The sequence below is a fragment of the Neofelis nebulosa genome, chromosome 7 (assembly GCF_028018385.1).
Source record: "Neofelis nebulosa isolate mNeoNeb1 chromosome 7, mNeoNeb1.pri, whole genome shotgun sequence".
Taxonomy (NCBI): Eukaryota; Metazoa; Chordata; class Mammalia; order Carnivora; family Felidae; genus Neofelis; species Neofelis nebulosa.
Window position 1 is genome coordinate 140,391,979 of NC_080788.1, and position 24,334 is coordinate 140,416,312.

Sequence of the window (24,334 nt, forward strand, 5' to 3'; positions counted from 1 at the left end):
GGCTTTGGTCACATATGCCTGAGGTGCCCTAACAGAACACCGCAGACCGACTGCAACAGAAGATGGGTATTTTCTCGCAAAGTCCAAAGGCAAAGTGGTGGCAAGACTGCTTTCTTCTGAGGCCTGTCTCCTGGGCTTGGAGGTGACCTGTTCTCCCCATGACCTCACGTGATTGTCCCTCTGTGCTTGTCTGCCTCCTGATCTCCTCTTCTTATAAGGACACCAGTCATATTGGGTCAGGGCCCACCCATATGACCTCATTTTAACTTAATCACCTCTTTAAAGACCTATCTTTAAATACAGAGGCATATTCTGAGACACAGGGGTTAAGACTTGCACATATGAACTTTGGGGAGACACCATTCTGCCCGTAGCACCGTGGAAGCAGTGGCCAAGGCCCAGGTAGCAGCCCAGAGTCTGGGAGACAAGGCAAGACCCTCTGCCCTGGGGCACAGCAGATGTGTCCCACGTGGGGTTCTAGCCCGCGTGGGGTTCTGTCTGGGATCGGTCTTGGAAGAGACAGGACACACACAGTGCGCTTCTCAGGGACACCTTGGCACCTCAGCCTTTCGCCTCCCTCTTCCTTCTCCCCTTCCGCCGCCCTTAGTGTTGCTCTGCTGAAACTTCCCTGTGCTCCGGCCTTACCTCCAAGGCCTTGACCTTGGACACTTAAGCCCAACCTTTTGAAACTCACAAATCTTCTCTGAATTATATCGCTTCTGCCAGGAATTTCAAAAGTATATCTTAAAATTAAAAAGCTGAGAAGACGCCTGGGTGGCTCAGTCAGTTAAGTGTCCAACTTCAGCTCAGGTCACGATCTCACGGTTCGTGTGTTCGAGCCCCGCATCGGGCTCTGTGCTGGCAGCTCGGAGCCTGGAGCCTGCTTCAGATTCTGTGTCTCCCTCTCTCTCTCTGCCCCTGCCTCACTCATGCTGTGGGTAACAAACATTAAAATGAATGAAAAAAATTAAATTAAAAGCTGAGAATTGCCACCTCTGTTCTCCGGGCTCTCTTCCTTGTGGCTTTCTTTCTCTGAGGCACAGGGCTGGAGTGTCCTTATTGCCTGAGCTGGGGAGAAACCACAGGGTGTAGAGAAATTGATGGGAGGAGAGGAGGGTAAAGGAATTCGTATAACAAAATGTAGCCCATTGCACTCTGTCTTCTCAAGGAGCCCTGGCCCACTCAGAGTTCTCCTGCAGCTGGCCTTGACACTTATCTCGATGACCAGATCCCAGATTTCTGACAGTCGGGGGCCATCCGCCGGTCTGCACCGTGAAATCCCACATTCCCTTTGACATACAGGAAGAGTATAATCATAGACATTGTACAGCTGAATTCAAATCTGCCCCCACCACTTACTGGCTGTGTGACTTTGGGCAAGTTGCCCAAGTTTTCCAAGACTCAATTTCCTTGCCTGTAAAGTAGGCTAATAATGGCACCCACCTCACAGAAGGTAGTCCTGGTAAGACCAAATGAGATGTAGATATAATGTACTTAGGACCATGTCTGACACCCAGTAACTGCTAAGATATTTCAGTTATTATTATTGAAAAATGTTTGCCTACAGATTAATTGACAGGCTATGGGTTTGGTTAAAGCAAGGTGGTGGCGACGGCGATGATGTGTGGAAAAACGGGAAAAATGCCTTCTCCACGCTGTGATTATACTGGGCAACAAGTCTCTCCAATGCTCTTGTGATAGAACGGTTTTGTTTTGCTCAGGGCCCCTTTGAGTCTCCTAACAATGCTCACATACAATGCTTTTCGTCCCGGAATCTTGGACGTAGTAAACACAATATGAGTTGGAGAGTTGAAAAGAAAACCAACAGTTTGCTTTTGTTTTGGAAGACCCCTCCTTCCTTTTCTAGTCTGCAACCTGGCAAACGGATGTGAACATGTATATGTATTTGACCTGAGTCTATGGCTAGCCACTGGCAATCAATGATTGCAGCTGCTTGCAGCTGGGCTCCTGGAGGTGGAGCGATGTGAGAAGTGGACCTCATGATGTTTAGAGGGAAGGAAGTAAGAGAGGGATGAACAGAAGGAGAAAACCAACTTTTACTGAGTGGTCAAGGGGGGCAAGAATTTTGTACACACTGTCTCACTTAACTACCAGCAGTTACAGGTGAGGGAAGAGGCTCAGTGAGGTTAATAATTTCTACAAGGTCACACAGCAATTAAGTGGCAGAGGGAGGTCCCAAACTCGGGTCTGTCTCATTCACAAAACCCATGCTGCGATCATATTACTACACCGTTCTCTCTTTCTCTAAGGACGTTTGTCTCCACTTCCAAGAAGTGTGGAGTAGGACAAAGGAGGAATGCTCATGCCCCTGGGAGCTTGGGAGTGTCAGATCCAGTGTGCAATGTGGGAAGTGCAGTGAACAGGAGAGATCATCTGGAGAGAAGTTCTAATGAAGCAAGTACCAGGTACCCTGGAACTTATTGAAATCCACCAATCGTAACGTACCCCATTATTTTCTGTGCTACTGATAAAGAAAGAATGAAATCACTGCCAATCACAATTGGCATTGATTGCAAGACATGCCCTGGTTTTAGCGACATTAAAGTGTGAAAAGCTTGCATGTCAGAATCGATACAAGATGTCATTTATCAGAGCCAGCTCCTGCCCTGGATTAAAGTTTAACACAGGACACAATAACCATTCCAGGTATCTTAAGCACAAAGGGATTTAATACAGGGAGTTAGTGCTTTATAAACTCGCTGAAGGGCGGGTTCCAGTTCTAGCTGGAACTCTGCAGAACTGCCTTGCCAGAGAAGGTGTTTGCTCTGCCACAGTCAAAAAAGGGGAAGGATGAGGAGGCTGCCAACTAGGACTTGTGAGTTAAGATAATGCTGTGACAGTTCTAGCCAATTGATGGTATACTCATGGGTAGGGGTTATTGCAGAGAAAGGATACAGGTTAAAATTGCCAAGGGAACAAGCAGTGCCCAGGAGGATTCCAAATGTAGAGCTTCTGTGGTCCTCCTCCCGTAAGGTTTAGGACAGTGTTACTTCCCAGTATCCATGTGACAATACCGTCAGGATTCCCACCCAGACACCCAAGCTTCAGTGTCCAGAGTTCTTATTGGGGCTCTACCACAAAGGTGCGATTGCTTGCCCACATGGCTGATCTCAGTCTCTAGTCCCTCTGGAGGCTGACTGATTCAGTGTGACCCAAAGCACCCACCAGAAATCGCATTGTTGGTTCTTCTGGCATGGCCAATCCCCACCCTAAATCTTATTGTTGGACCATCTGGTGACCCAAGTCTCCCAGGCAAGTAGAGACACTCCAATCAAGCATGACATTTCAAGGTCTTAGAAATCACCTCCCCCAAACCCAGGTGAAGGTCCTAATTCTTTTTGGGCAAGGTTAGATTCTCTGCTACACAAACTCACAACTGTACCTGCCACCCAGGGATCAGGAAGCTGCTTCTGCCACCAGATCGGCTGCCTTCTGACAGTTGTGAAATAAGGCACGTGGCATTGGAACACTGTGGCAAAAAATCCCAAGACTCCATGACTGTGTTGATGCCTCACTTCTGCTCTCCAAATTCCTTGAGGAATCTCACTAGTGGAGCCTCATTTACGTGTAGAGTCCTCAGGGTGTTTGGGAAATGCAGGTTTTAGATTTGCAGCCTCTGCGGTAGGAAGGGGGAGTGGAAGATGGTAGAAATGTGTGCTGAGTGTCAGTAGATAATATCTGCCACTCATCTCAAGTAGGCAGAGAGCAGCCTATCCACCAGCATCTTCGGGTGAGAGCATTTCACCAGCACGCTGCAAAACAATGCAGTCATTCTTGGAGGTGCGCACATTAAATTTTATTGTACCATTAATCTCTCAAAACTCGGGGAAGACAAACAGCAATGGCATCTTGAAAACCAGCTCAGGGGATAGAGACACATGAAATGATGAACGGTTGGGGCACTGCACGGGGAGTGGTTAAACATTCCATCTTCTGAGTCGGTTGAAACCTTGGCTTACAGTCCAGCCGCATCACTTACTAGCTGTGTGACTTTGAGCCAGTTCCTTGCCTTCTCTGAGCTTTAGTTTCCTTGTCTCTGCAGTGGGGGAAAGGGTGTATAATACTAACCTAAAAGATTGTGAAGATTTCTTGAAGTTTCGTTTGTAAAGGATTAGCACAGTTCCTGGAAAATGCTTAAAACAATGAAGGGAAGCTGTTGCCACCACCTCCGTCATCACCACCACCACCATCGGCATCACCATCATCTTCATCATCATCATCATCTTCATCATTATCACCACCATCATCTTCATCATCATCATCATCACCATCTTCTTCAACATCTTCATCATCATCACTATCATCATCATCATCACTATCATCATCATCTTCATCATCATCATCACCATCTTCTTCATCATCTTCATCATCATCATCATCATCATCTTCATCATCATCATCACCATCTTCTTCATCATCATCATCATCTTCATCATCATCACCATCATCTTCATCATCATCATCATCACCATCATCTTCATCATCATCATCACCACCATCACCTTCGTCATCATCATCTTCATCATCATCACCATCATCTTCATCATCATCTTCATCATCATCATCACCACCATCACCTTCGTCATCATCATCTTCATGATCATCAATGTCATCATTTTCAAGATGAAGAAAAGAGGAAGGAGGAGACATTTTCCTAGGCCTTTAAAATTCCATCCACTTCTGACCTCAGAATAATCTATAATCATCAATCACTCTGTCATTACATCTGAAAGGACCTGTCTCTACTGTTTTGGGACTCACCAGATTAGTTCAGTAGAGTAACTAGATCAATGTCTGTCCCCTTGTCTATGAAGCCTGGCAGAGCAACTTGCTCTTCTTTCTGTATTCTCACTGCACAGAGTACCCCTGTGCCACCAGTCAGCCCTTACATTGTTACCTCGTCCACTATGAGCAGCTGTAATTGACAGCAGGCTGAGTATGGAATCAAAGAGTTCTATTAGTCACCAGCAGTGACCTTGAACAAATCACTTCATTTCTCTGGGGCTTTGTCTCCTCACCTGGACACTGGGGATCATATTATTCACCTCTCAGGGTTAGTGGGCGTAGTTTTCCCAGCACATAGTAAGTGCTCCTAAAGATCATAGCTACTAGAATTTGTAGACATGTCTGGGTTCCCCACTAGATTATAAATTTAGTAAGGACACTGCCTGGCACATGGTAGATGCTCAAAAGTCCTTGCTAAAATGGAAACAATGGCTCTGGGCACCTGGGATGAAATAAGGCATCAAAACCAGGGGCAAGGTAGTCAGAAGACTGTTGTACACATTCTACTATTCCCTATTCCCCTTTTTTCTTCCTCCCAGGAGGTAATATTTCCTTGGATTGTTGTTAGGTTGCCTACATTGAGTAATGACACCCTAGCAGCTTTGTTCTAGCTAGATCAAAGCCCTCTTAGACATTACCTTGTCTCCTTCCCAACAGCCTAAGAAGGCAGAGAACTGGTTGGTCCAGGGTGATTATTCCCATTCTGTGGATGAAAACAACAAGGACTAGGACTCATGAATTGACTGATGAGCAGAACCAGCGACTGCTGGGCAGCCTGCCAGGGCAATGTTGCCTCTTGGTGATTATTATGTTTGAACTTCACAGACCTTTTCCACCATGGTGTAGCCAATACCAACATTCTCTGTATTCCTCCAAGTGCCCTATTCTATTGTTACTGTGCCTTTGTGCTAGGGTTACCAGAGCTGGGGGGGCTCCTGGAAGTAAAAAAAGGGCAATCTGGGGCCTGACTATCTGGCAAATCAATACTGATCCAATGCATAGATTTTTGGCTGGTCTGCCCTTGCTAGAAAGTTGGAAAATTTTTATTCATTGAGCTGAACCCGCTCATGGGTCACCCTGCTTTATCTGTGATGTTCTGCTAGCCAGGAATCCCATTAGCTGACTATGATAGCCTCTTGTGCTCTACTCCTGAACTGAAAATATTTCTTTATTAGAAGTTTCCTAATGTTCTGGGCCTATGCATAAAGGGGCAGTCAAAACAGTACTTAGTAGATTCAGGGGGCCTGGAATAAGTTAAACCCTTTGAGACATTTTTTTCCTCGTTAGGAATTGAAATAATGTACGTGAAAAAGCACAGTGCCTAATACATGATAGAGGCTCCTTAAGCATTAATTAAACCAGAATCCCCAGAGTTCCCAGAGGTTAGCTTATTTATTCCCTGACTCAGAGTAAGTGCTCAGTAAACATTTGTTTGAACTGTAGGTGTTTTTGCATATATGGCAGGGCTATATTCATGGACCTTTCCTGTCTAGTTCAATTCTTTTTAAAATCTTTTAAAAAATATTTATTTATGTTTTGGGGAGAGCACAAGTGGGAGAGGAGGAGCAGACAGAGGAGGACAGAAGATCTGGAGTGGGACCTCTGCTGACAGGTGGACAGTAGCAAGCCCGATGTAGGGCTCGAACTCATGAACTGTGAAAACATGACCTGAGCTGAAGTCGGATGCTCAACAGACTGAGCCACCCAGGTGCCCCCTCTCTACTTCAGTTCTTAAGTTTTAAAACCTGGCCATAGCAATTTCTCACTGGTCAACTTTCTACACATCCCTGATCTTTTTTTTTAATTTTTATGTTTTATTTTATATTTGAGAGAGAGAGAGAGAGAGAGAGAGAGAGAGAGAGAGAGAGACAAAGCACAAGCCGGGGAGGGGCAGAGAGACGGAGACAGAATCTGAAGCAGGCTCCAGGCTCCGAGCTGTCAGAACAGAGCCTGACGCGGGGCTTGAACTCACGAACCACGAGATCATCACCTGAACCCAAGTCCGATGTGTAATTGGCTGAGCCACCCAGGCACCCCTGATCTTGATACCAAGCTATCAACTCATCAAAATTCATTGAGAGTCTCCTATGTCCCAGGGGTGTATTCCCATCTACAACATTTCACAGAGACAGGCTGTCTCTGTGACGGCAGCTTGGACTGGTCTCCTGCCATGCTCTCCATTGGTAGGACATCTCAGCATGTGTGGACGGTGTGGGAGGTTTGGCAACTGCCTTGGAACACAGCTACATTTAAGTAGCATTTAACAGCAAGCCACCCAACTGAGGGTGATGTAACCATGCACTGCTGCTGACTTAATTGTGCTTCAAGGCCAGCCGATTGTCAACCCAGTAGGGACAGTTCTTCCATACACATATAGTAAGGTTGGGGAAACACAGTCACCATGTGACAGTTAAATCCTGTTCCAAGTCCTCTTTGTGCACGTGTGAGCGTGCGTGCCTGTGTGCGTGCAGAGTGTCTTTTTCTCAATGGATTCTGGACACGTTGTCTTGCTGGCAAATTCCACACCCATGAGACGTGTGAATCAAGAGACCTCTTTGCTGACAAATGTTCATCGTGGTGTTATTATTTGCAGATCTGAGGCACAGAGGGAAGGAGCTATCTTTGCAGGTTGGAGGGGAGGGCCAGAGAGCAGTGACCTTCAGCTGAGGGACCCAGTTTACTGGAGGTGACCTTGCCAAGAAGGATCCAGGGGAATACCTATCTTCACCAACGACCCTCCTCACCAATACCCGTCTGCCTATGGCTTTGGTGATTTTGAGCTAGAACATTGTTTCAGTGGCAGTAAGCTTACAGCCCCAGGGGTGATGGAGGCTTAGACAATTTACTGTGAATACAAAGGAAACCATGGCATAAGAGAATTATAGAGGAGACGCTAGAGAGGTTGGGTAGACATTGAAGTAGGCTTTGAAAGATAGGATTTAGATGTATGACAATCAGTGGGCAGAATAATATTAATACTATCTACTATTTACTGAGCACCTACTGTGTGAAAAGCACTGTCTATGGATTATTTTATTTAATCCCGACAAACACCTCGCAAGACTCACAGGGGTTATAGCTCGCCTTAGATCACAAATCTACAAAGTGAAAGAGCTAGGGTTTGCGCTCCGGGCTGTTTGCTCTCAGACCCAGGCCAGAGTACACTGAACCACGCTGCCAGGGGACCAGCAGTCTTCCTGGGTGGTGGCGCGGAAGGTGGCAGAAGGCCAGCGCCAGGAGGCAGAGGAGACCCACAGCTAACGGGACTACAGGGCTTCTTTTACATCCAAGCCTTTGTCAACACACTTATTTAATAAACAAGTTACTGCGAACAGTGCGAACAATATTTATTTCGGTTTCAACAACACCGAAGAGCACATCATCCGATCAGGACCGACTGGAACGCAGGAAACCACCCTTCCCGGAAGCCCAGGAGGGCAGAAGGACCCGGATCGCACAGTGCCTGGGAAAGACTTCATTTCCCAGCATGCAGCGGGAGGGCCGGCCCACAGCTCCCGGCATGCCTGGGGAGGCGGTGCGGGCCACCGCGGGCTCCGCCCTGCTCCGCGGCTGCCCCGCCTCTGCCGCTCGCCCCGAGCCAATGGGAAGGCTCCATACTGCAGGGTGTGACGGGGCCGGCGCCGCAGAGGAGTTGCAAGTCGGCGAAAGCGGCGGGAAGTTCGTACAGTGCAGAAGGCAACGCGTCTACGGCTCGGGGTAGGGAGGCCGCGGGCCGCGAGCGCCGGCGCCGAGTGGGGGGCCGCGGAGGGGCGGTCGGGGGCCGGGCCGGCGCGGGGCGGCCGGGCAGCCGTGACCTCGGGCGGCGCCGCGCGGGCGTCCCTTCCTGCCTGCCTCCCTCAGGCCCAGCCGCCGCCGGGGTTTCCTGCACCTGCCAAGCCGGCCCCCCAGGCCTAGCGGCACGTTCTCGCGCGGCCGGACGTGCCTCGCGTCCTGGGCGCTCCGGGCCCGGTGTCAGGGCCGGGGGTCGCGTGCTAGCAAGGACCGACGAGGCCCTTCTGGCATCGTGAAGTTCACATTCTGGAGAGGAAACACCGAATAAAAAGCAGACACTACAGTTTGCAGACCTTGAAAAGTTCCTTTGAAACGAGGACAGGCGATTGTAGTAGGCCAGAGTGATGGGGGTGAGGGAGGGCATGCAGGGGAGGTGACGTTTGATTTAGGAACTGAGAGTGGAGAAGGAGACTCCCCCCCCCCCCCCCCCCCCCCAGGATAGCACTCCAGGCCCGGGAAACTTAGGGTGGGGGGCTGTCCCCTTACTAATCTGTCCGTGTCCGGGTGAGGCCCGGTAAGAGCTTGCCCTGGAGGGCATGGTGCAAGGCGGTGGACTCCCTGGGTCGTTTTGTAAGGGATCTTCGTATTCCTCTGACAGTTCCTTCTCTGTTCTCTGTGCCTGGACGCCACAGTGACACCCTTTACTGATGGAACTTTTTTCAACGTTTTTTTTTTTTTTTTTTTTATTTATTTTTGGGACAGAGAGAGACAGAGCATGAACGGGGGATGGAACTTTTTTCGAGGCAGCGAATAGTTTTTCCCAGCGCCGAAATAGTTTGTGGCTCTGGTCTCTAACCTCTTCGGTGATGTAGGTGATTCGACGAACAGCTGCAGAGTCATTGGGTTGGGAGCCCGAGAGAGGGGGACGCTCGATTCCTGTTGAGACCATCCATGTTTCTAACTTCTTTTCTGTCGAGTCACTCGTTATTGTTTTTCTGTGTATCGACTCTTCCTTTCCCTCCCCCACCTCCCTTTCTTGGAACAATTTGGAAATACCACCCCTGTAGAGGTGGCAGTTTTGGGGAACTGTTTAAGAGCCTCATTAATGCTTTTCTCTTTCCTCTCCCTCCCTCCCTTCTTCCTCTCCCTCCTTCCCTGCTTCCTTCTCTGTTTCTTTCTAACTGGAATTGCCTGTCTGTTGAGTCTGAATTCACAAGAGGGGGGAAAAATGTCACCATTTATTTTTCGGAGATCAGAATCGAGACACCTTTTAATGACACGCTGAGCAGGTCTTTGGGGAGAATGTAGCCTACAATTTTGAAGCCATTTCAGAGGGAAGCAAGGGTTCTTTACACAATCATTTTAGATTATGCTGTTGAAAATGATATGTAGTAATTAGAATTAAATTTCTGGGTAGATAAGGTTATGTTATTTACCCATAGAAGGGAACGTAACTTAAGTAGTCATTTAATAATAGCTTTCTCTGCTGAAACGACCCCAGATGGTATTCACTGTGCACCTACCTCAACATTGCTGATCTGATTGTGTTTTTATTTTTTTATTTAAAAAAATTTTTTTTTTTTTAACATTTATTTATTTTTGAGACAGAGACAGAGCATTAACGGGGGAGGGGCAGAGAGAGAGGGAGACACAGAATCAGAAGCAGGCTCCAGGCTCTGAGCCGTCAGTCCAGAGCCCGACGCGGGGCTCGAACTCACAGACCGCGAGATCGTGACCTGAGCCGAAGTCGGACGCGCAACCGACTGAGCCACCCAGGCGCCCCTATTGTGTTTTTAAACAGTAAAGCAACTTGAATTTAATAACAAAAAAAACTGGTATTAGGTATCACTGTAAATTTAGTACTAATATCTAGTACAGATGTTAGGTTTATAGTGTAATGGCTTCTTCTTATGTTTTGTACCGCAAAAATTATGAGAGGGTGTATGTTAAACAAATGCGGTAATGGAGTAGTGTGTCAAACATAGGACCTGGCATATAGTAGGCTAGTAAGTGCCCAGGAAGTGGTTCTATGGAAAGCTTAGGCTAAGTTTTATTCCAGGATGCAAGTGTATATATAAGAACAGCAGTGCGTTCAAAATGTTGACAGACCCTAAAATTTGTTAAATAGGTCCCCCCCTTTTTTTTTTTTGTAGTTGAGAACTAATGTGAGATAATAGTAAATATGTAAGTGAATGTCTTACATGTCTGGAAAAGAAAAAAAATAAGATTTTTATTTTGACAACTATATATTTTTGCCTTGACGTTCTCCCAAAGAAGATGCAGTGTACAACGAATAGAATTTTGATTTGCAAAATGAAATTTTGAAAGGATTTTTGATTTGAGAAAGAAAACTTCCTGGAAATGAAGCAAAGCTTTAACATTTACCTTCTATCAAATGCAGGATGAGTCCTGAATTTATGCGGATGTGCAGATGCTGGTATCTCCATGGATCAGGCAGCTAACCTAAGGGGAGTTAAGTGCTGCCTCTGTGTGTGTGGGTGAGGCTTTCGTGAAGATCGGTCTTGATGGGTTATGAGAATGGGTTGGTAACTGAATAGGACTGGAGGACATTTTCCGGGCTGGTAGGCTATTTTCTTTCTTTCTTTCTTTTTTTTTTTAATTTTTTTATTTTTGGGACAGAGAGAGACAGAGCATGAACGGGGGAGGGGCAGAGAGAGAGGGAGACACAGAATTGGAAACAGGCTCCAGGCTCCGAGCCATCAGCCCAGAGCCTGACGCGGGGCTCGAACTCACGGACCGCGAGATCGTGACCTGGCTGAAGTCGGATGCTTAACCGACTGCGCCACCCAGGCGCCCCTTTTCTTTCTTTCTTTTTTTTTTTTCTTAAATTTTTTTTTTGGTAGGCTATTTTCTGTGTTTGCCGAGGTTATTTTTCAGGGCGAACGGAAATGGACTCCTTTATTCACAGGATACCGCGCCTGACTTGTAGATGTCAGGAACTGTGCCAGGGACAGTGTTTTCTTGCAGTTGTAGTGTCTGTAGATAAAATTTAGAAAAGACGGAATTTTTATTTATTTATTTTTTTTATTTATTTTTTTTTTATTTATTTTTGGGACAGAGAGAGACAGAGCATGAACGGGGGAGGGGCAGAGAGAGAGGGAGACACAGAATCGGAAACAGGCTCCAGGCTCTGAGCCATCAGCCCAGAGCCTGACGCGGGGCTCGAACTCACGGACCGCGAGATCGTGACCTGGCTGAAGTCGGACGCTTAACCGACTGCGCCACCCAGGCGCCCCAAGACGGAATTTTTAATAAGGGCATACGATTAATTTGGAAAGGCGATAGAATCCTGACAGAGTAGGTAGGATATGTTTGTAGTCTAGGATGCGTTTGGCCCCTTTGACCGAAATTCCTGAGAATATGTTCCTACTTGGCCTTGTAAGCGAAGAGGGCTGTGCTCTTTAATCTTTCCCCACTTTGGCTCCTGAATACTCTCAAATACCTGGCATTTTGAAGTTGCTGTTTTGGAGTCATTTCACGGCTTTCCTAATTGCTCCTGGCCCACCTGTCCCGGGGTTGTCTCACATCTCTGCCCTCAAACCGAGCAGTCTGCTACTCTTGTCCTGGGTGACCTGTGGGCAGCCCTTTCAGAAAGGAATGCTCTCTGGAGAGCCCAGAGAGGGCTTAGGTGTGCCCTTGCCTCCTACTAAGACTTCGATTTTTAATACTCATCAATAAATACTAATGACAAGAATCTACCTTATAGTGGCATTCTCCAATAGATTTATTAAGAATTTTATTAGCCACAGCATCTTGGTTAACTTGGAAAAACATAGTGTGAGTCATATTATTTCTTTAGTCTTCATGTAATACCTGACGTTTGATGATTCCTTGCAATAACTGCTGTCTCTCTGTGGGTTTCTGGCCCATTGGATGGGAACCGGTACTCTAGGATTTGAAAACTTGGATCCAGTACAAACTGACCGATACTTAGGATGAACATTAAACATGCACACGCAGGAAGATGCTATTGTCAATAAACTCATATACGTTAAGAGGGATGTTGTAGTAGGCGGAGTCCTATAATTGCACGGTTATTAGCTGGAGATTTAGGAGTGCTCTGTCATACACTTTTTAAACAAATAGCACACTTTATTGGAAGGACACATTTTCTTATGGACCTCACTATCCAGTTGGTCCCACGAGGGACTGAGGAACTGGAAAGTCGTTAGGAACAAGGGCAGCACCCCTGTTCCCCACTCTTGGGGGTGTTCTGGTTCTTTCTGTGCATTTATTTCATCTCTTTGCACACTGGCTGTCGTGCTGCTGTTTGCATGTGGATGCCTGGTCCACAGCTAACTCCTTGTTTCAAGAACCCAAAAGAGACTCCATTATCCATTTAACTGTCAGTTATACTTAAAATTTTTAAAAATCAGGAAGTTAGAAATCTTCTAGCCAAAATAACTACAGCTTTATTTCAGATTAAGTGCTTTCTCCAGTTTTGCCAAGTAACAGCTGAACAAATGCCCTTGTTTGATGAAACTATGTATAAATGCACTGTGATCACATATCATAATACTGAGAGCTGGAAAGTGCTGTTAAACCTTTAGTTTCCGTAAGCTATGTCTGGAATCCATAGAAACAGAAACTTTTATTGTTGGCATTATTGCATTTTTTCATTTCTTTTGCAGTTTACTATATAATAAGGCAACAGAGATATCAACAAAGAGATCATATCTAAGTATAAATTCTTTATTAGAGATCATAAGAAAAAGTCTTTGGGAATCCAGGTAAACATTTTAAAAACTAGTTTCTTAAAAACTAAGCTCAGGTTTAACATTTAAGAGGCTTAATCTTACTGGTTTTTCAGGCCTTCAGAAAACTTTTGTTTTAATTTTTTACAGTTTGTTTCTTTTGAGAGAAAGAGAGAGAGAGAGAGAGAGAGAGCATGCACATGAGTGAGTTGGGGACGGGCAGAGAGAGAGAGACTCCCAAGCAGGCTCTGTGGCATTGGTAGCGTGAAGCCTGATGCTGGGCTCGAACTCGCGAACTGTGAGGTCATGACCTGAGCCGAAGTCAGATGCCCAACAGACTGAGCCACCCACATGCCCCTGTTATTTTTATCTTAGGAGCACGAGCAGTGGAGATGGGTAAGGGGAGAGAGATGCTCAGCATGGAGCCTGAGGTGGGGCTTAATCCCACAACCCAGGGATCATAACCTGAGCCAAACTGCTCAATCAACTGAGCCACCCAGGTACTCCTGTTTCGGCAGTTTCTTAAAGAGCTAAATGGACGCTTAACAGTTGTACTCTTGGGCATATATGAAAACGTATTCATACAAAGACCTGTACATGAATGTTCGTAACAGCCTTGTTTGTAATAGCCCCAGCCCGAAAACAACCCCATCCATCTTCAGTGGGTAAATATGGTTAAATAAAATGTGGTCTAGCCATATAATGGAACACCACTCATAATAAGGAGGAACAAGATTATCTACATGTAACAATTTGGGTGGGGCTTATGGGCCTGGTACTGAGTGAAAAAAGCCAATCTCAAAGGTCTGTGTGAGGGTATGAAGTTGTTTCTATAGCATTCTTGAAATGATACAATTGTAGAAATGGGGACCAGATCAGTGTCTGTGGGGTTAGGGCGGGGGCGGGGGTGGTGTAACTACAAAGGGGTAGGACAGAGGAGTTTCTATGTAGTGACAATTCTGTTTCCTGATGGTTGCACAAATCTTTACAAATGATAAGATGTTCTAGGACTATGCGTACATGCGTAAAAAGGCTGTAAAAACTGAAATTTGAATAAGTAGCTTGATTACTAACATGGTATTGATGGTAAACCAATAATATGGCATTAATATGGTAAATTTCCTAGTTTTGATATGGTACTCTGCTTGTCTACTGTATGGGCTGGACCACATTTCATGTAACCATTAACCCAGTGAAGGACACGTGGATTGTTTCTAGTGTTTGTCTTTGACACACAAAGCTGCTACGAACATGCCTGTTCAGGTTTTCTTCTTTTCCTTGATTTGAGTATAGTTGACACACATTCGTTTCAGGTGTATCAAGGTGTGTAGCTCCCATCTGCAGATACAGCTCTGTTACATTATTGACTGTATTCCTGACCCTGTGCCGTTGATTCCCGTGACTTACTCGTTCCGTGGCCGGAAGCCTGTATTCACGTACAGGTTTTAGTGTGAATAGGAGTTTCTGTTCTTTTTTTTTTTTTTTTTTTTTTTTTTCCAACGTTTATTTTATTTTTTGGGACAGAGAGAGACAGAGCATGAACGGGGGAGGGACAGAGAGAGAGGGAGACACAGAATCGGAAACAGGCTCCAGGCTCTGAGCCATCAGCCCAGAGCCTGACGCGGGGCTCGAACTCACAGACCGTGAGATCGTGACCTGGCTGAAGTCGGACGCTTAACCGACTGCGCCACCCAGGCGCCCCAGGAGTTTCTGTTCTTATAGGATAAGTGCCCAGGAGTGTGAACGTTGGGTCATGGGGTAAGTGTATGTTTCCCTTAAGAAACTGCCAAGGGCCCGTTTTCCATTGCTGTCGTCACTGTGGGTGGTGCGGCTACGCCACCTTCCCGCCAGCGTTTGGTGTTGGCAGTAGTTCTCATGTTAGCCGCGACAGTAGGTGTGCAGGAGGTATCTCGTCATGGCTTCGGTTTGCAGCTCCCTGGTGGCGAGTGGTGAACATTCTTCTCTCTTCTTTGGTGACTCGTCTGTTCCTACCTTTTGCCCATTTTGTGGCTGGATTGTGTATTTCCTTCTTGTTGAGTTCAGAACGTCCTTTGTATATTCTGGATACAAGTGCTTTGCCAGATACGTGATTCGTAAACATATTCTCTCAGCCTGTGGCTTGTCTTTCCGTCTGTGACACTAGTGTCTTTTGTGGCCCCAAGGTCTTTAATTTGAGGAAGTCCAACTTACTGACATATGGATTGTGTTTTTGGTGTCATGCATGTGTCAGAACTCTATCTAATCCTAGGTCAGAAGGATACTTATAATTTTATGCCTTACGTTTAGATCTGTGATCCATTTTGGGTTAATTTCAGCACAGGATATGAAGTTTAGGTCTTGTATCTTTTTCCTTTTGCCTGTGGATTTCCAACTTTTCCAAAACCGTTTGTTGAAAAGACTACCCTTGCTCAGTTGAATCATATTTTAACTTCATAAAAAATCAATTGGCCACACTGTAAGTTGCATATCAAAATGAAGGTAGGAAGTGAGTGAGCAATGAAGTGTGAAAATTAATACAGGTTTATGAAAGTATGATACAGCTTGAGTCTTGAAAAAAGTATGTATGGGGCTCCTGGGTGGCTCAGTCGGTTAGTGTCCGACTTCGGCTCAGGTCATGATCTCATGGTTTGTGGGCTCGAGCCCCATGTCGGGCTCTGTGCTGACAGCTCAGAGCTTGGAGCCTGCTTCGGATTCTGGGTCTCCCTCTCTGCCCCTCCCCTGCTTGTGCTCTGTCTCTCTCTCAAAAAACAAAACATTAAAAAATTAAAAAAAAAGTATGTATAGATTTGAGAGGAAGTGGGCACATGTTTTAGAGAATGGCATAAGCAAAGGCAGGTCCTAGAAAATTAAGAACTGGCTGTTTTAGGGAGCAGGCGTGTGAAGGGGAGGAGGAGGATAAAGTAAGGCTAGTTGCTTCAGGAGTGTGGAAAGCTCTTGGCTAGATTATAGAGTTCATAAACAGTTTCATTTGCTGCTACAGGTTCTTGAGCAGGAAAATTATATGATAGAAATGGCATTTGGAGAGGTTGTTGTAGGCCCTACGTAGCAGTGACAAGGTTTGCAGGATGAACAGCGTATAACCACGGCCCTTAACTTAGTGCTTCGTGTTACAGATGCCTACTGGAAAGTTCAAAAAATGGTGAAACGTCAGAATATTAAGTCCCTAGCATTTCCTAGAAAGAAGAATCATGGTAGATTTCAGACTTTTGCTGCTGTCTTCAGTGATGGACACAGAGAACTCTGCCGGACTTCCAAACTCTTAATGCTACTTTTAGTACACTTTACATGTGGGAAGAAGAGTAGTTTCTTTTCCTTTCTTTTCTTTTTTTTAATGTTTATTTATTTATTTTGAGAGAGAGAGTGGAGGGGGGAAGGCACAGAGAGAGGGAGAGAGAGAATCCCAAGCAGGCTCTGCATTGTCAGCATAGGGCCCAAAGCGGTGCTCGAACCCACAGAGCGTGAGATCATGACGTGAGCGGAAATCAAGAGTCAGATATGTAACTGACTGAGCGACCCAGGCGCCCCAAGAGGAGTAGTTTCTGTTGACTCATTGTTGATGTTTCTTATCAAGCTTAACGGTCCAAGACATGAGCAACTGAAATGTGAATGCATACGGAGTTAATAAATTGGTCCAATGAGGCAAGTTAATGGCATTGACTTTATCGTGGCACAGGAGAGACTCGGGTTTTTCAGTCAGTTGTCCCGATGCTTGTATGTGAAGAACTGTACAGAGAAGGAGGGCCAGCTCTCGAAAATTACTGAGCACCAACGAGGAACAGTGATTCCCAGTGCAGCATTAGGGGTTAGGCTTGGGCCAGAATCTAATCTGGAAGAACTTCCAGACAAGAAGAGCATTAGGTGCTTCATGCAAGTGATCCAAACGATCTGTAAGGACGGAATAGGAACCTGCATGTACTTTGGGAACATCTTGCTTTAGTCAGGGGAAGTGCCAGGGACGGGCCATGAGTCATAATTTATTAACTTGTGACCTAAATTACTCAGTTTTTGTTTTCTTAGCACCCACTTCATTTCTTGATTTCTTTCTCTTAACAGATTCATACTCCCTCCCCCCCCCCCATCTGTGGGAATCTCTTGGTTTCTGCTTTCTTTTATATATTTAAAAGATTATCGTGGCTACTGATTAGACTTATGTCATTTAAAAAATAATCACCCAACAAATAGAACTTCTTTCATGTCAGACAGACTGCTAAATATCAATGCATTTCTGCTTTCTTACTTAGAACATGGCAAAAGCATGTCATTCCATTTTTTAAAACAAGGACTTCTTGAGCAAGGATTTTCTGCCTAAGAGATCACCATGACGTGTGTTAATCAAAGATTGGCAGCGTGAGAAGCTTTAGCCCAACTGTTTATTTGTCTTCAAAGTACCTTTCCTGTTTGATTGAATTTCTTTGGTCAGATTCTTGTCTAGATCTTTTTCCCACTGAAATGTTGAGATTGACCAAGAATGTTTCATTTGTGATTGCAACCCTTCAGTATCATTACGGAGTTGTTTTTTTTTTTTTTTTTCCTTCTTCTTCTGCAGAAGAGCAGGCTCTTACAGTGCTATGCAAGCTGCCCATTTAAAACTATCATTGCTTGGCACCTATGCCCTAGTGACAGTTTGACCAACATGTGAGCAGGCACACTGCCATCCTGCCAGATGGGCGTGAGTGTAGGCAGCCAAGAAACCATGTATCTGCATCTAGTGTATTTGTTAAGGGCAGGATTCCCAGTCGGGGATGTTCAAACGTCTGTCCATCCTGAGCTTTCACGCCTATGGATAAAGGGATGTCATCATTAATTTCAGCTTCTGACTGAGATTCCATGGGTATATAAGAGCTTCTTGGCTCTTACAGAAGTAGGCAATTGGGGACAATCAGGATAATTGTTCTCTCCTTCATCACAGGACTACTTCAGATAATCCTTTCCTCTTTCTTCTAGGCAGCTAGGTTTGCAGTGAGTACAGACCTGATCAGATATTGTCCCAATTCTAGAATATGTGCTGCTCCATTTGTTTTGTGGAGTACAAAAGCTTTGAAAGTCGTTTAATGTTTGTACTTTGGACCACGATGTATGTAATAGAAGTCAGGTAGATAGATCTGAGTTCAAATATGACCGCTGTGTGACATTAGGGCAGCCTAATTTTGCCATCACATCAAGTTAAATAATACCTATCTCAGGGTGGCTGTGAGAATGAACTGTGAGATGTGGATCTGAATTACTCGGTATAGTGTCTGGCCCACAGTAAGTGCTCAGTAAGCATTTATCGTCATCACTGCCATCATTGTTGCTTTAATATACTTGAGGGTATTTTTCTCTGGAGAATTATTGGAAACAGGACATCTTTTTTCAGCTCATCTCCCACCACTTTTGAAAGTCATGTATTGGGGGGCACCTGGGTGGCTCAGTCGGTTAAGCGTCTGACTTCAGCTCAGGTCATGATCTCACAGTCTGTGAGTTCGAGCCCCCCCGTTGGACTCTGTGCTGACAGCTCAGAGCCTGGAGCCTGTTTCAGATTCTGTGTCTCCCTCTTTCTCTGACCCTCCCCCGTTCATGCTCTGTCTCTCTCTGTCTCAAAGATGAAATAAACATTAAAACAAAAAAAGAAAGAAAGTCATGTATTGGATATTAGCATATTGTCTGGTCTATAATAGAATGCTTCCAGTGACCGGGAACTCACTACCGCCTGAGCAGGTGGGACTAGTGACATTTTAGAGGGGTCATTCTTGGTTGGGAGAGGGGGTTCTCTGAATTGTAGGATGTTCACCAGCATCCCTGGCTGTGAGGACAGAAATCATCCCAGGTTGAGAATCACTGCTCTAGAGACAGCCTATCCTGTTTTTAATAAAGTTTTGACTGTTAGCAAGTTTTTTCTTATATTGAATGGAAGTCGTCTTTATTATTTCTCCTACCCCATTTTCTGTCTTTTGGAGACACTTAGAACAAGCTGAGTCTCTGTTCTATATAATGTCCTCTGGAATACTCAAAGACGGTCATTGGTCTTCTTGACTTCATTAGCTATTCCTTATAAGGCATGATTTCATGTCCTTTTACCACATTGGTGGCTTTCCTTTGATTTAATTCCATTTTCAAGCTGTAGTGTTTAGGATTGAATTAGGATTGTAGTGCTTTGGAGATAGCATTTTTCTTCCATAAGTATAGGGAAGAATAGTGCCTTTCTTCTTCTACATACTGTATTATTATCAGCTCTAATAGCTTTGCTGATTACATCATACGCTGCTGTATCTAAGCTTGTTGTGTCTAAGTTTTATCTTTTTCAAACTCAGGCATTAGTTTTGCGGTCCAACATGGGAGCTTGGGCTTATCCTGTTAAATTTCTTTTCATGGGATTTTGCTAACTGCAATCTTAATTTGTGGTCGACTCTGAACTTTCTGTTAGAACAAGTAGGTGATGATGCCATCAACTGAGATTGAAGATACAGGAGAAATGGCCGTGCATGTGTGTGTGCATGTGTGCAAATGCAGATTGAAAAGAGGATTGAAGATGGAAGCCCGGGGAACCCCAACATTAAGAGGCATCTGGGAGATGGGAAGGAAAAAAGGAGACCAAGGGAGGGGTGGGCAGAAGGCAGGATGGAAATGAGAGGAGAGTCTTGGAGGCTGGAATGACTGTGAGAAGTACTGAGGTAGATCCTTGGACATGAACTGAGTAGGACACGGTCTGCTTTCCCTGCTCATGTGTGTTTGCCCCATCATTTTACTGTTCAGTTAATGGGACTACCTGGTCACTTATGCCTGAAAAATGGTGTCATCTTTCATGTGTCCTTCACATTTTTGTGTCTATTTGAGTTACCAACTTCTACTAATTAAAAAAAAAAGTTTTTTTTTTTTTCTGAAGTGTAATACACATACTGAAAAAGAGCACAAATATTAAGGATCTAGCTCATTGATTTTTTTTTTTTTTAACAAAGTGGACACACTAAAATTACCGTCACCAAGAACAAGACAGTCGCTCTTCCAGCACTCTAGATGCCCCTCTTGTGCCCCTTTCCAGTAATTACTCCCACCCAGGGTAACCACTATTCTGACTTCTATAACTATAGCTTAATTTTGCCTGGTAAATGAAATTATACCCTATATATTATGCCTTATACATTAGTCCTTTTTACCAAGCTTTTTAAATTTAGCATTGTGTCTGAGGTTCATCAAGATTGTTGCATGTAGTTTGTTTTTTTTATAGGTCTGTTGTTCTGCTTATCTATTACTGCATAACACATTAGTTTTGGTTATTAATTACTGTATAACACACTACTCCAGCCTTAGTGGGGTAAAACAGCAACCATTTTATTGGCTCATGGGTTTTGTGGGTTAGGAATTTGGTGGGCATAGCTTGTCCCTGTTCTACAGTGGCTGGGGTTTAGAATCATTTAGAGGATCCTTCACTCACATATATGGTGCCTCGACTGGGATGTCTTAAGGACAATCATCTGAGATTATGGACCACAGCAGGGAACCTAAGTGTAGTATTCTCCACTAGGTCTTGGGTTTCCACAGCATGTTGGCTGGGTTCCCAGAAGATGCTTCCAGAGAATGACTTATCCTTGAAAGTCACATAATGTCACTTCTGCTATACTGTTGGTTGAAATAGATAGGAGCCTGCCTGAATTCAAGAGTAGGGAACATTGACCTCACATCTTTCTGGAGAGGTGTCAAAATTTGTGACTGTTTCTAAAAACCATCACAAATTATATACCACGATTTTATTGTAAATGGATTTGAGTAGTGTCTACTTTGGAGCAGTTATGACTAATGCTGTTGTAATCATTCTTGTTCATATCTTTTGGTTCACATATATATTCATTTTAGTTGAGTATACATATGAGAGCAGAACTGTTGGTCAGAGTGTGTGTGTCGGCAGCTTTGATAGATAGATGGTGCCAGTTTTCCAAAGTGGTTGTACCATTTTATACCCTCAGCTAACAAGGTGTGTGAGATTTAGTTGCTCTGCAGTCTTGCCTCTACTTGGACTGTCAGTTAAACATTTAGAATTTTGAGGGGGCACCTGGATGGCTTAGTTGGTTGAGTGTCCAACTTTGGCTGAGGTCATGATCTCACGGCTCATGAGTGTGAGCCCTGCATCGGGCTCTGTGCTGACGGCTTAGAGCCTGGAGTCTGCTTCATATTCTGTGTCTCCCTCTCTTTGCCCCTCCCCTGCTTGCACATTGTCTCTCTTTCTCAAATGTAAATGACCATTAAAAAAAAAATTAAAAAAAAAACCATTTGGAATTTTCTTTAACCATTCCGTGGTTGTGTACAAGTTATCAGTGTGATTTTAATTGGCATTTCCTTGATAAATGATGTGAACATCTTTTCATACACTTGTTAGTTATTTGATTATCCCATGTAGCAGAGTGCCTGTTCAAGTCTTTTGCCCATTTTTGACAAATTGGGTTGTTTTCTTCTTATTGGAATATTGGAGTCTGTATATATTCTGGATATGAATCCTGTGTGCAGTATATGAATTGTAAAAATCTCTTCTTGTCCTGTGACTTGCCGTTTCACTCTTGTAATGCGTCTTTTGATGAACTGAAATTCTAAATTTTAATTACATCTTACCAATATTTTCATTTATGATTAGTGTCTTTTGTGACCTGTTTAAGAAGCTTTTGCTACTCTGCGGTCATGAAGATTGTTTTTTATGTTGTCTTCTACTGGCTTTATTATTTTACTTTTCATATTTAGGTCTGAGTCTCCAGGAATTGATTTTTGTGTGCTGTGAGGTAGAGAGGTCAAGATTCTGCTTCCGTATATGGTTATCCATACGGAATACAGGATATGGTTATCCATATCCACCCCATATATGGTTATCCATACAAGTAGTAGAAGATAGCATTGGGTGAGGTGAACACAAGCTGGGAGTTAGGGTTCCTGTATATCCAGCCTTAACCTATTTTTCATGAACCTTCTGAACTTGGGCTTGTTATTAAACCCTCTGACCTCAGCTTCATCTGTAAAAGGAAGGACTTGAATAAACTGTGTTTTGATTTTCAGTCTGACTGTGGTTTGTTAGATCATTCTATCTAGTGTTACAGTTTTATTTAGGCTTGTTAGACTCTTCTTAGATCTGGATTCTAAAGTAGTCATTATATGTCTCAGCTTTATGCTCTCACCAGTTATGATGAGCATGCTATTTAGATCTTCATCTAAGCTACTGATAAAAGGTGGCTTTTTTTTTTTTTTTTTTATATCACATTGGCAAGTCACTGCCCAAACTTGGTCTTCTGATCTTCGTGGTATGCTTTGTCCCCTGCCAGGAACTCATTATTGTTTTAGTAAGCCATGGTTCAGGACACCAGTTCCATTTTTGAAAGCCATTTGCATATATTATTCCTTGTGTTTGTCCCTTACTGCAGTTGCCTACTTGAACTTCTGAGAGTCACAGATACAGTGTAGAGTTTCATGAATCAGCAGAAGTCGTTCATGACCAGTGAGTTCTAAGCTTGACAGAGTCTCCTCCCATCTTGCAGATGTGCTCCAAGAAAGTGGTATACCTTTGAATATCAGGTTTACGCACCTATAATTGTGCCCTGAGTAGAGTAGTCAGGAACCACCCAGATGACATAACAGGAAATCTGTCGTTTGCTGGTTCCTTTGTGTTTTTAGAGGCCTGCTTTAGGGTGACCTCTAGCCTTCTTTCAGAACATATAGTTTTGTTTCCACGGAACACTGTAACTCTCGTATAGCTATTGTTCCTTCCTTTATTATCCTTGATCCCACATTTTTCTTCTCATTGACATTTTTTTTATTAACCTTTTTTTGAGTTTATTTATTTATTTTGAGAGAGACAGAGAGTGTGTGTGCACGTGCGCACTCTCAGGGGAGGAGCAGAGAGAGGGGGAGAGAATCCCAAGCAGTCTCTGCCGCCAGTGCAGAGCCCGATGCTGGGCTCGAACTCACGAACCGCGAGATCATGACCTGAGCCGAAATCAAGAGTCGGACGCTTAACCTCCCCCTTGTCGTTAACTTTTTAAGACGCCTTTATTGAGATCTGGTTCAAATATCGGATTCACTCATTTCAGGAGCATCGTTCAGTGGTTTTTAGCATCTCCACAGGATTGCAGCTGTCACCATAATCTGACTGTACAATGTTTTCATCGGCCTTAAAGCAAACCTCCCACCCATGAACAGTTGCTGCCCTTTCTCTCTTCACCCCCCACAGCCCTAAGAAACCTCTAGTCTGCTTTTGTCTCTATAAATTGACCTGTTCTGGAAATCTTACATAGTGGGAATTGTAAAATATGGGCTCTTTTGTAACAGGCTTCTTTCACCTGGTACGGTGTGTTCGAGGTCCATCCGTGTTGTAGCATGCATCAGTGTTTTCTTTCTTCCTGTTGCTGAATGATACCCTGTTGTATGGATAGCCCACATTTGTGTATCCATTCATCTGTTGAAGGACATCGGAGTCGTTTCCATTTTTTGACTATTGTGAACAATACTGCTGTGAACGTTTATGTACGAGTTTTTGTGTGAGTGTATGCTTTTATTGCTCTTAAGTATGTACCTATGAGTAGAATTGCTGTGTTGTAAGGTAACTCGCCGTTTAACTTTTTGAAGAACTGCCCAATTATTTTCCAGAGTTCGATGCACCATTTTACATTTTCACTAGCATTGGATGAGAGTTCACAGTCTCCAGATCCTCACCAGTACTCGCTGTTGTTTTTTTTGTTTGTTCCTTAGGGACTGTGAAGTGGTGTCGCATTGTACTTTTGATTTTTATTTCCCTAATGACTAATGCGGTCAAGCACTTTTTTGTGCTGTTGGCCATCTCTCCATTGGTTTTGGTGAAAGGTCTTCCTAAATCCTTTGCCCATTTTTATTTTTTTTTATTTTTTTATTTAAAAAAATTTTTTTTTTCAATGTTGTTTATTTATTTTTGGGACAGAGAGAGACAGAGCATGAACAGGGGAGGGGCAGAGAGAGAGGGAGACACAGAATCAGAAACAGGCTCCAGGCTCCGAGCCGTCAGCCCAGAGCCTGACGCGGGGCTCGAACTCACGGACCGCGAGATCGTGACCTGGCTGAAGTCGGACGCTTAACCGACTGCGCCACCCAGGCGC

General features: G+C 44.4%; 1 protein-coding gene across 4 annotated transcripts in view; it reads left to right on the forward strand.

Annotated features, from left to right (window-relative positions):
* The first annotated feature begins 8,394 nt into the window (after positions 1–8,394).
* The window catches only part of VRK1 (VRK serine/threonine kinase 1), a 76,844-nt gene continuing 60,904 nt past the window's right edge, over positions 8,395–24,334 (forward strand). For all 4 annotated transcript variants that reach the window (XM_058740248.1, XM_058740250.1, XM_058740249.1 and 1 more), the window contains exon 1: positions 8,395–8,523. The gene's annotated coding sequence lies outside the window, so the exon portion shown is untranslated. The remainder of the gene's footprint in view (positions 8,524–24,334) is intronic.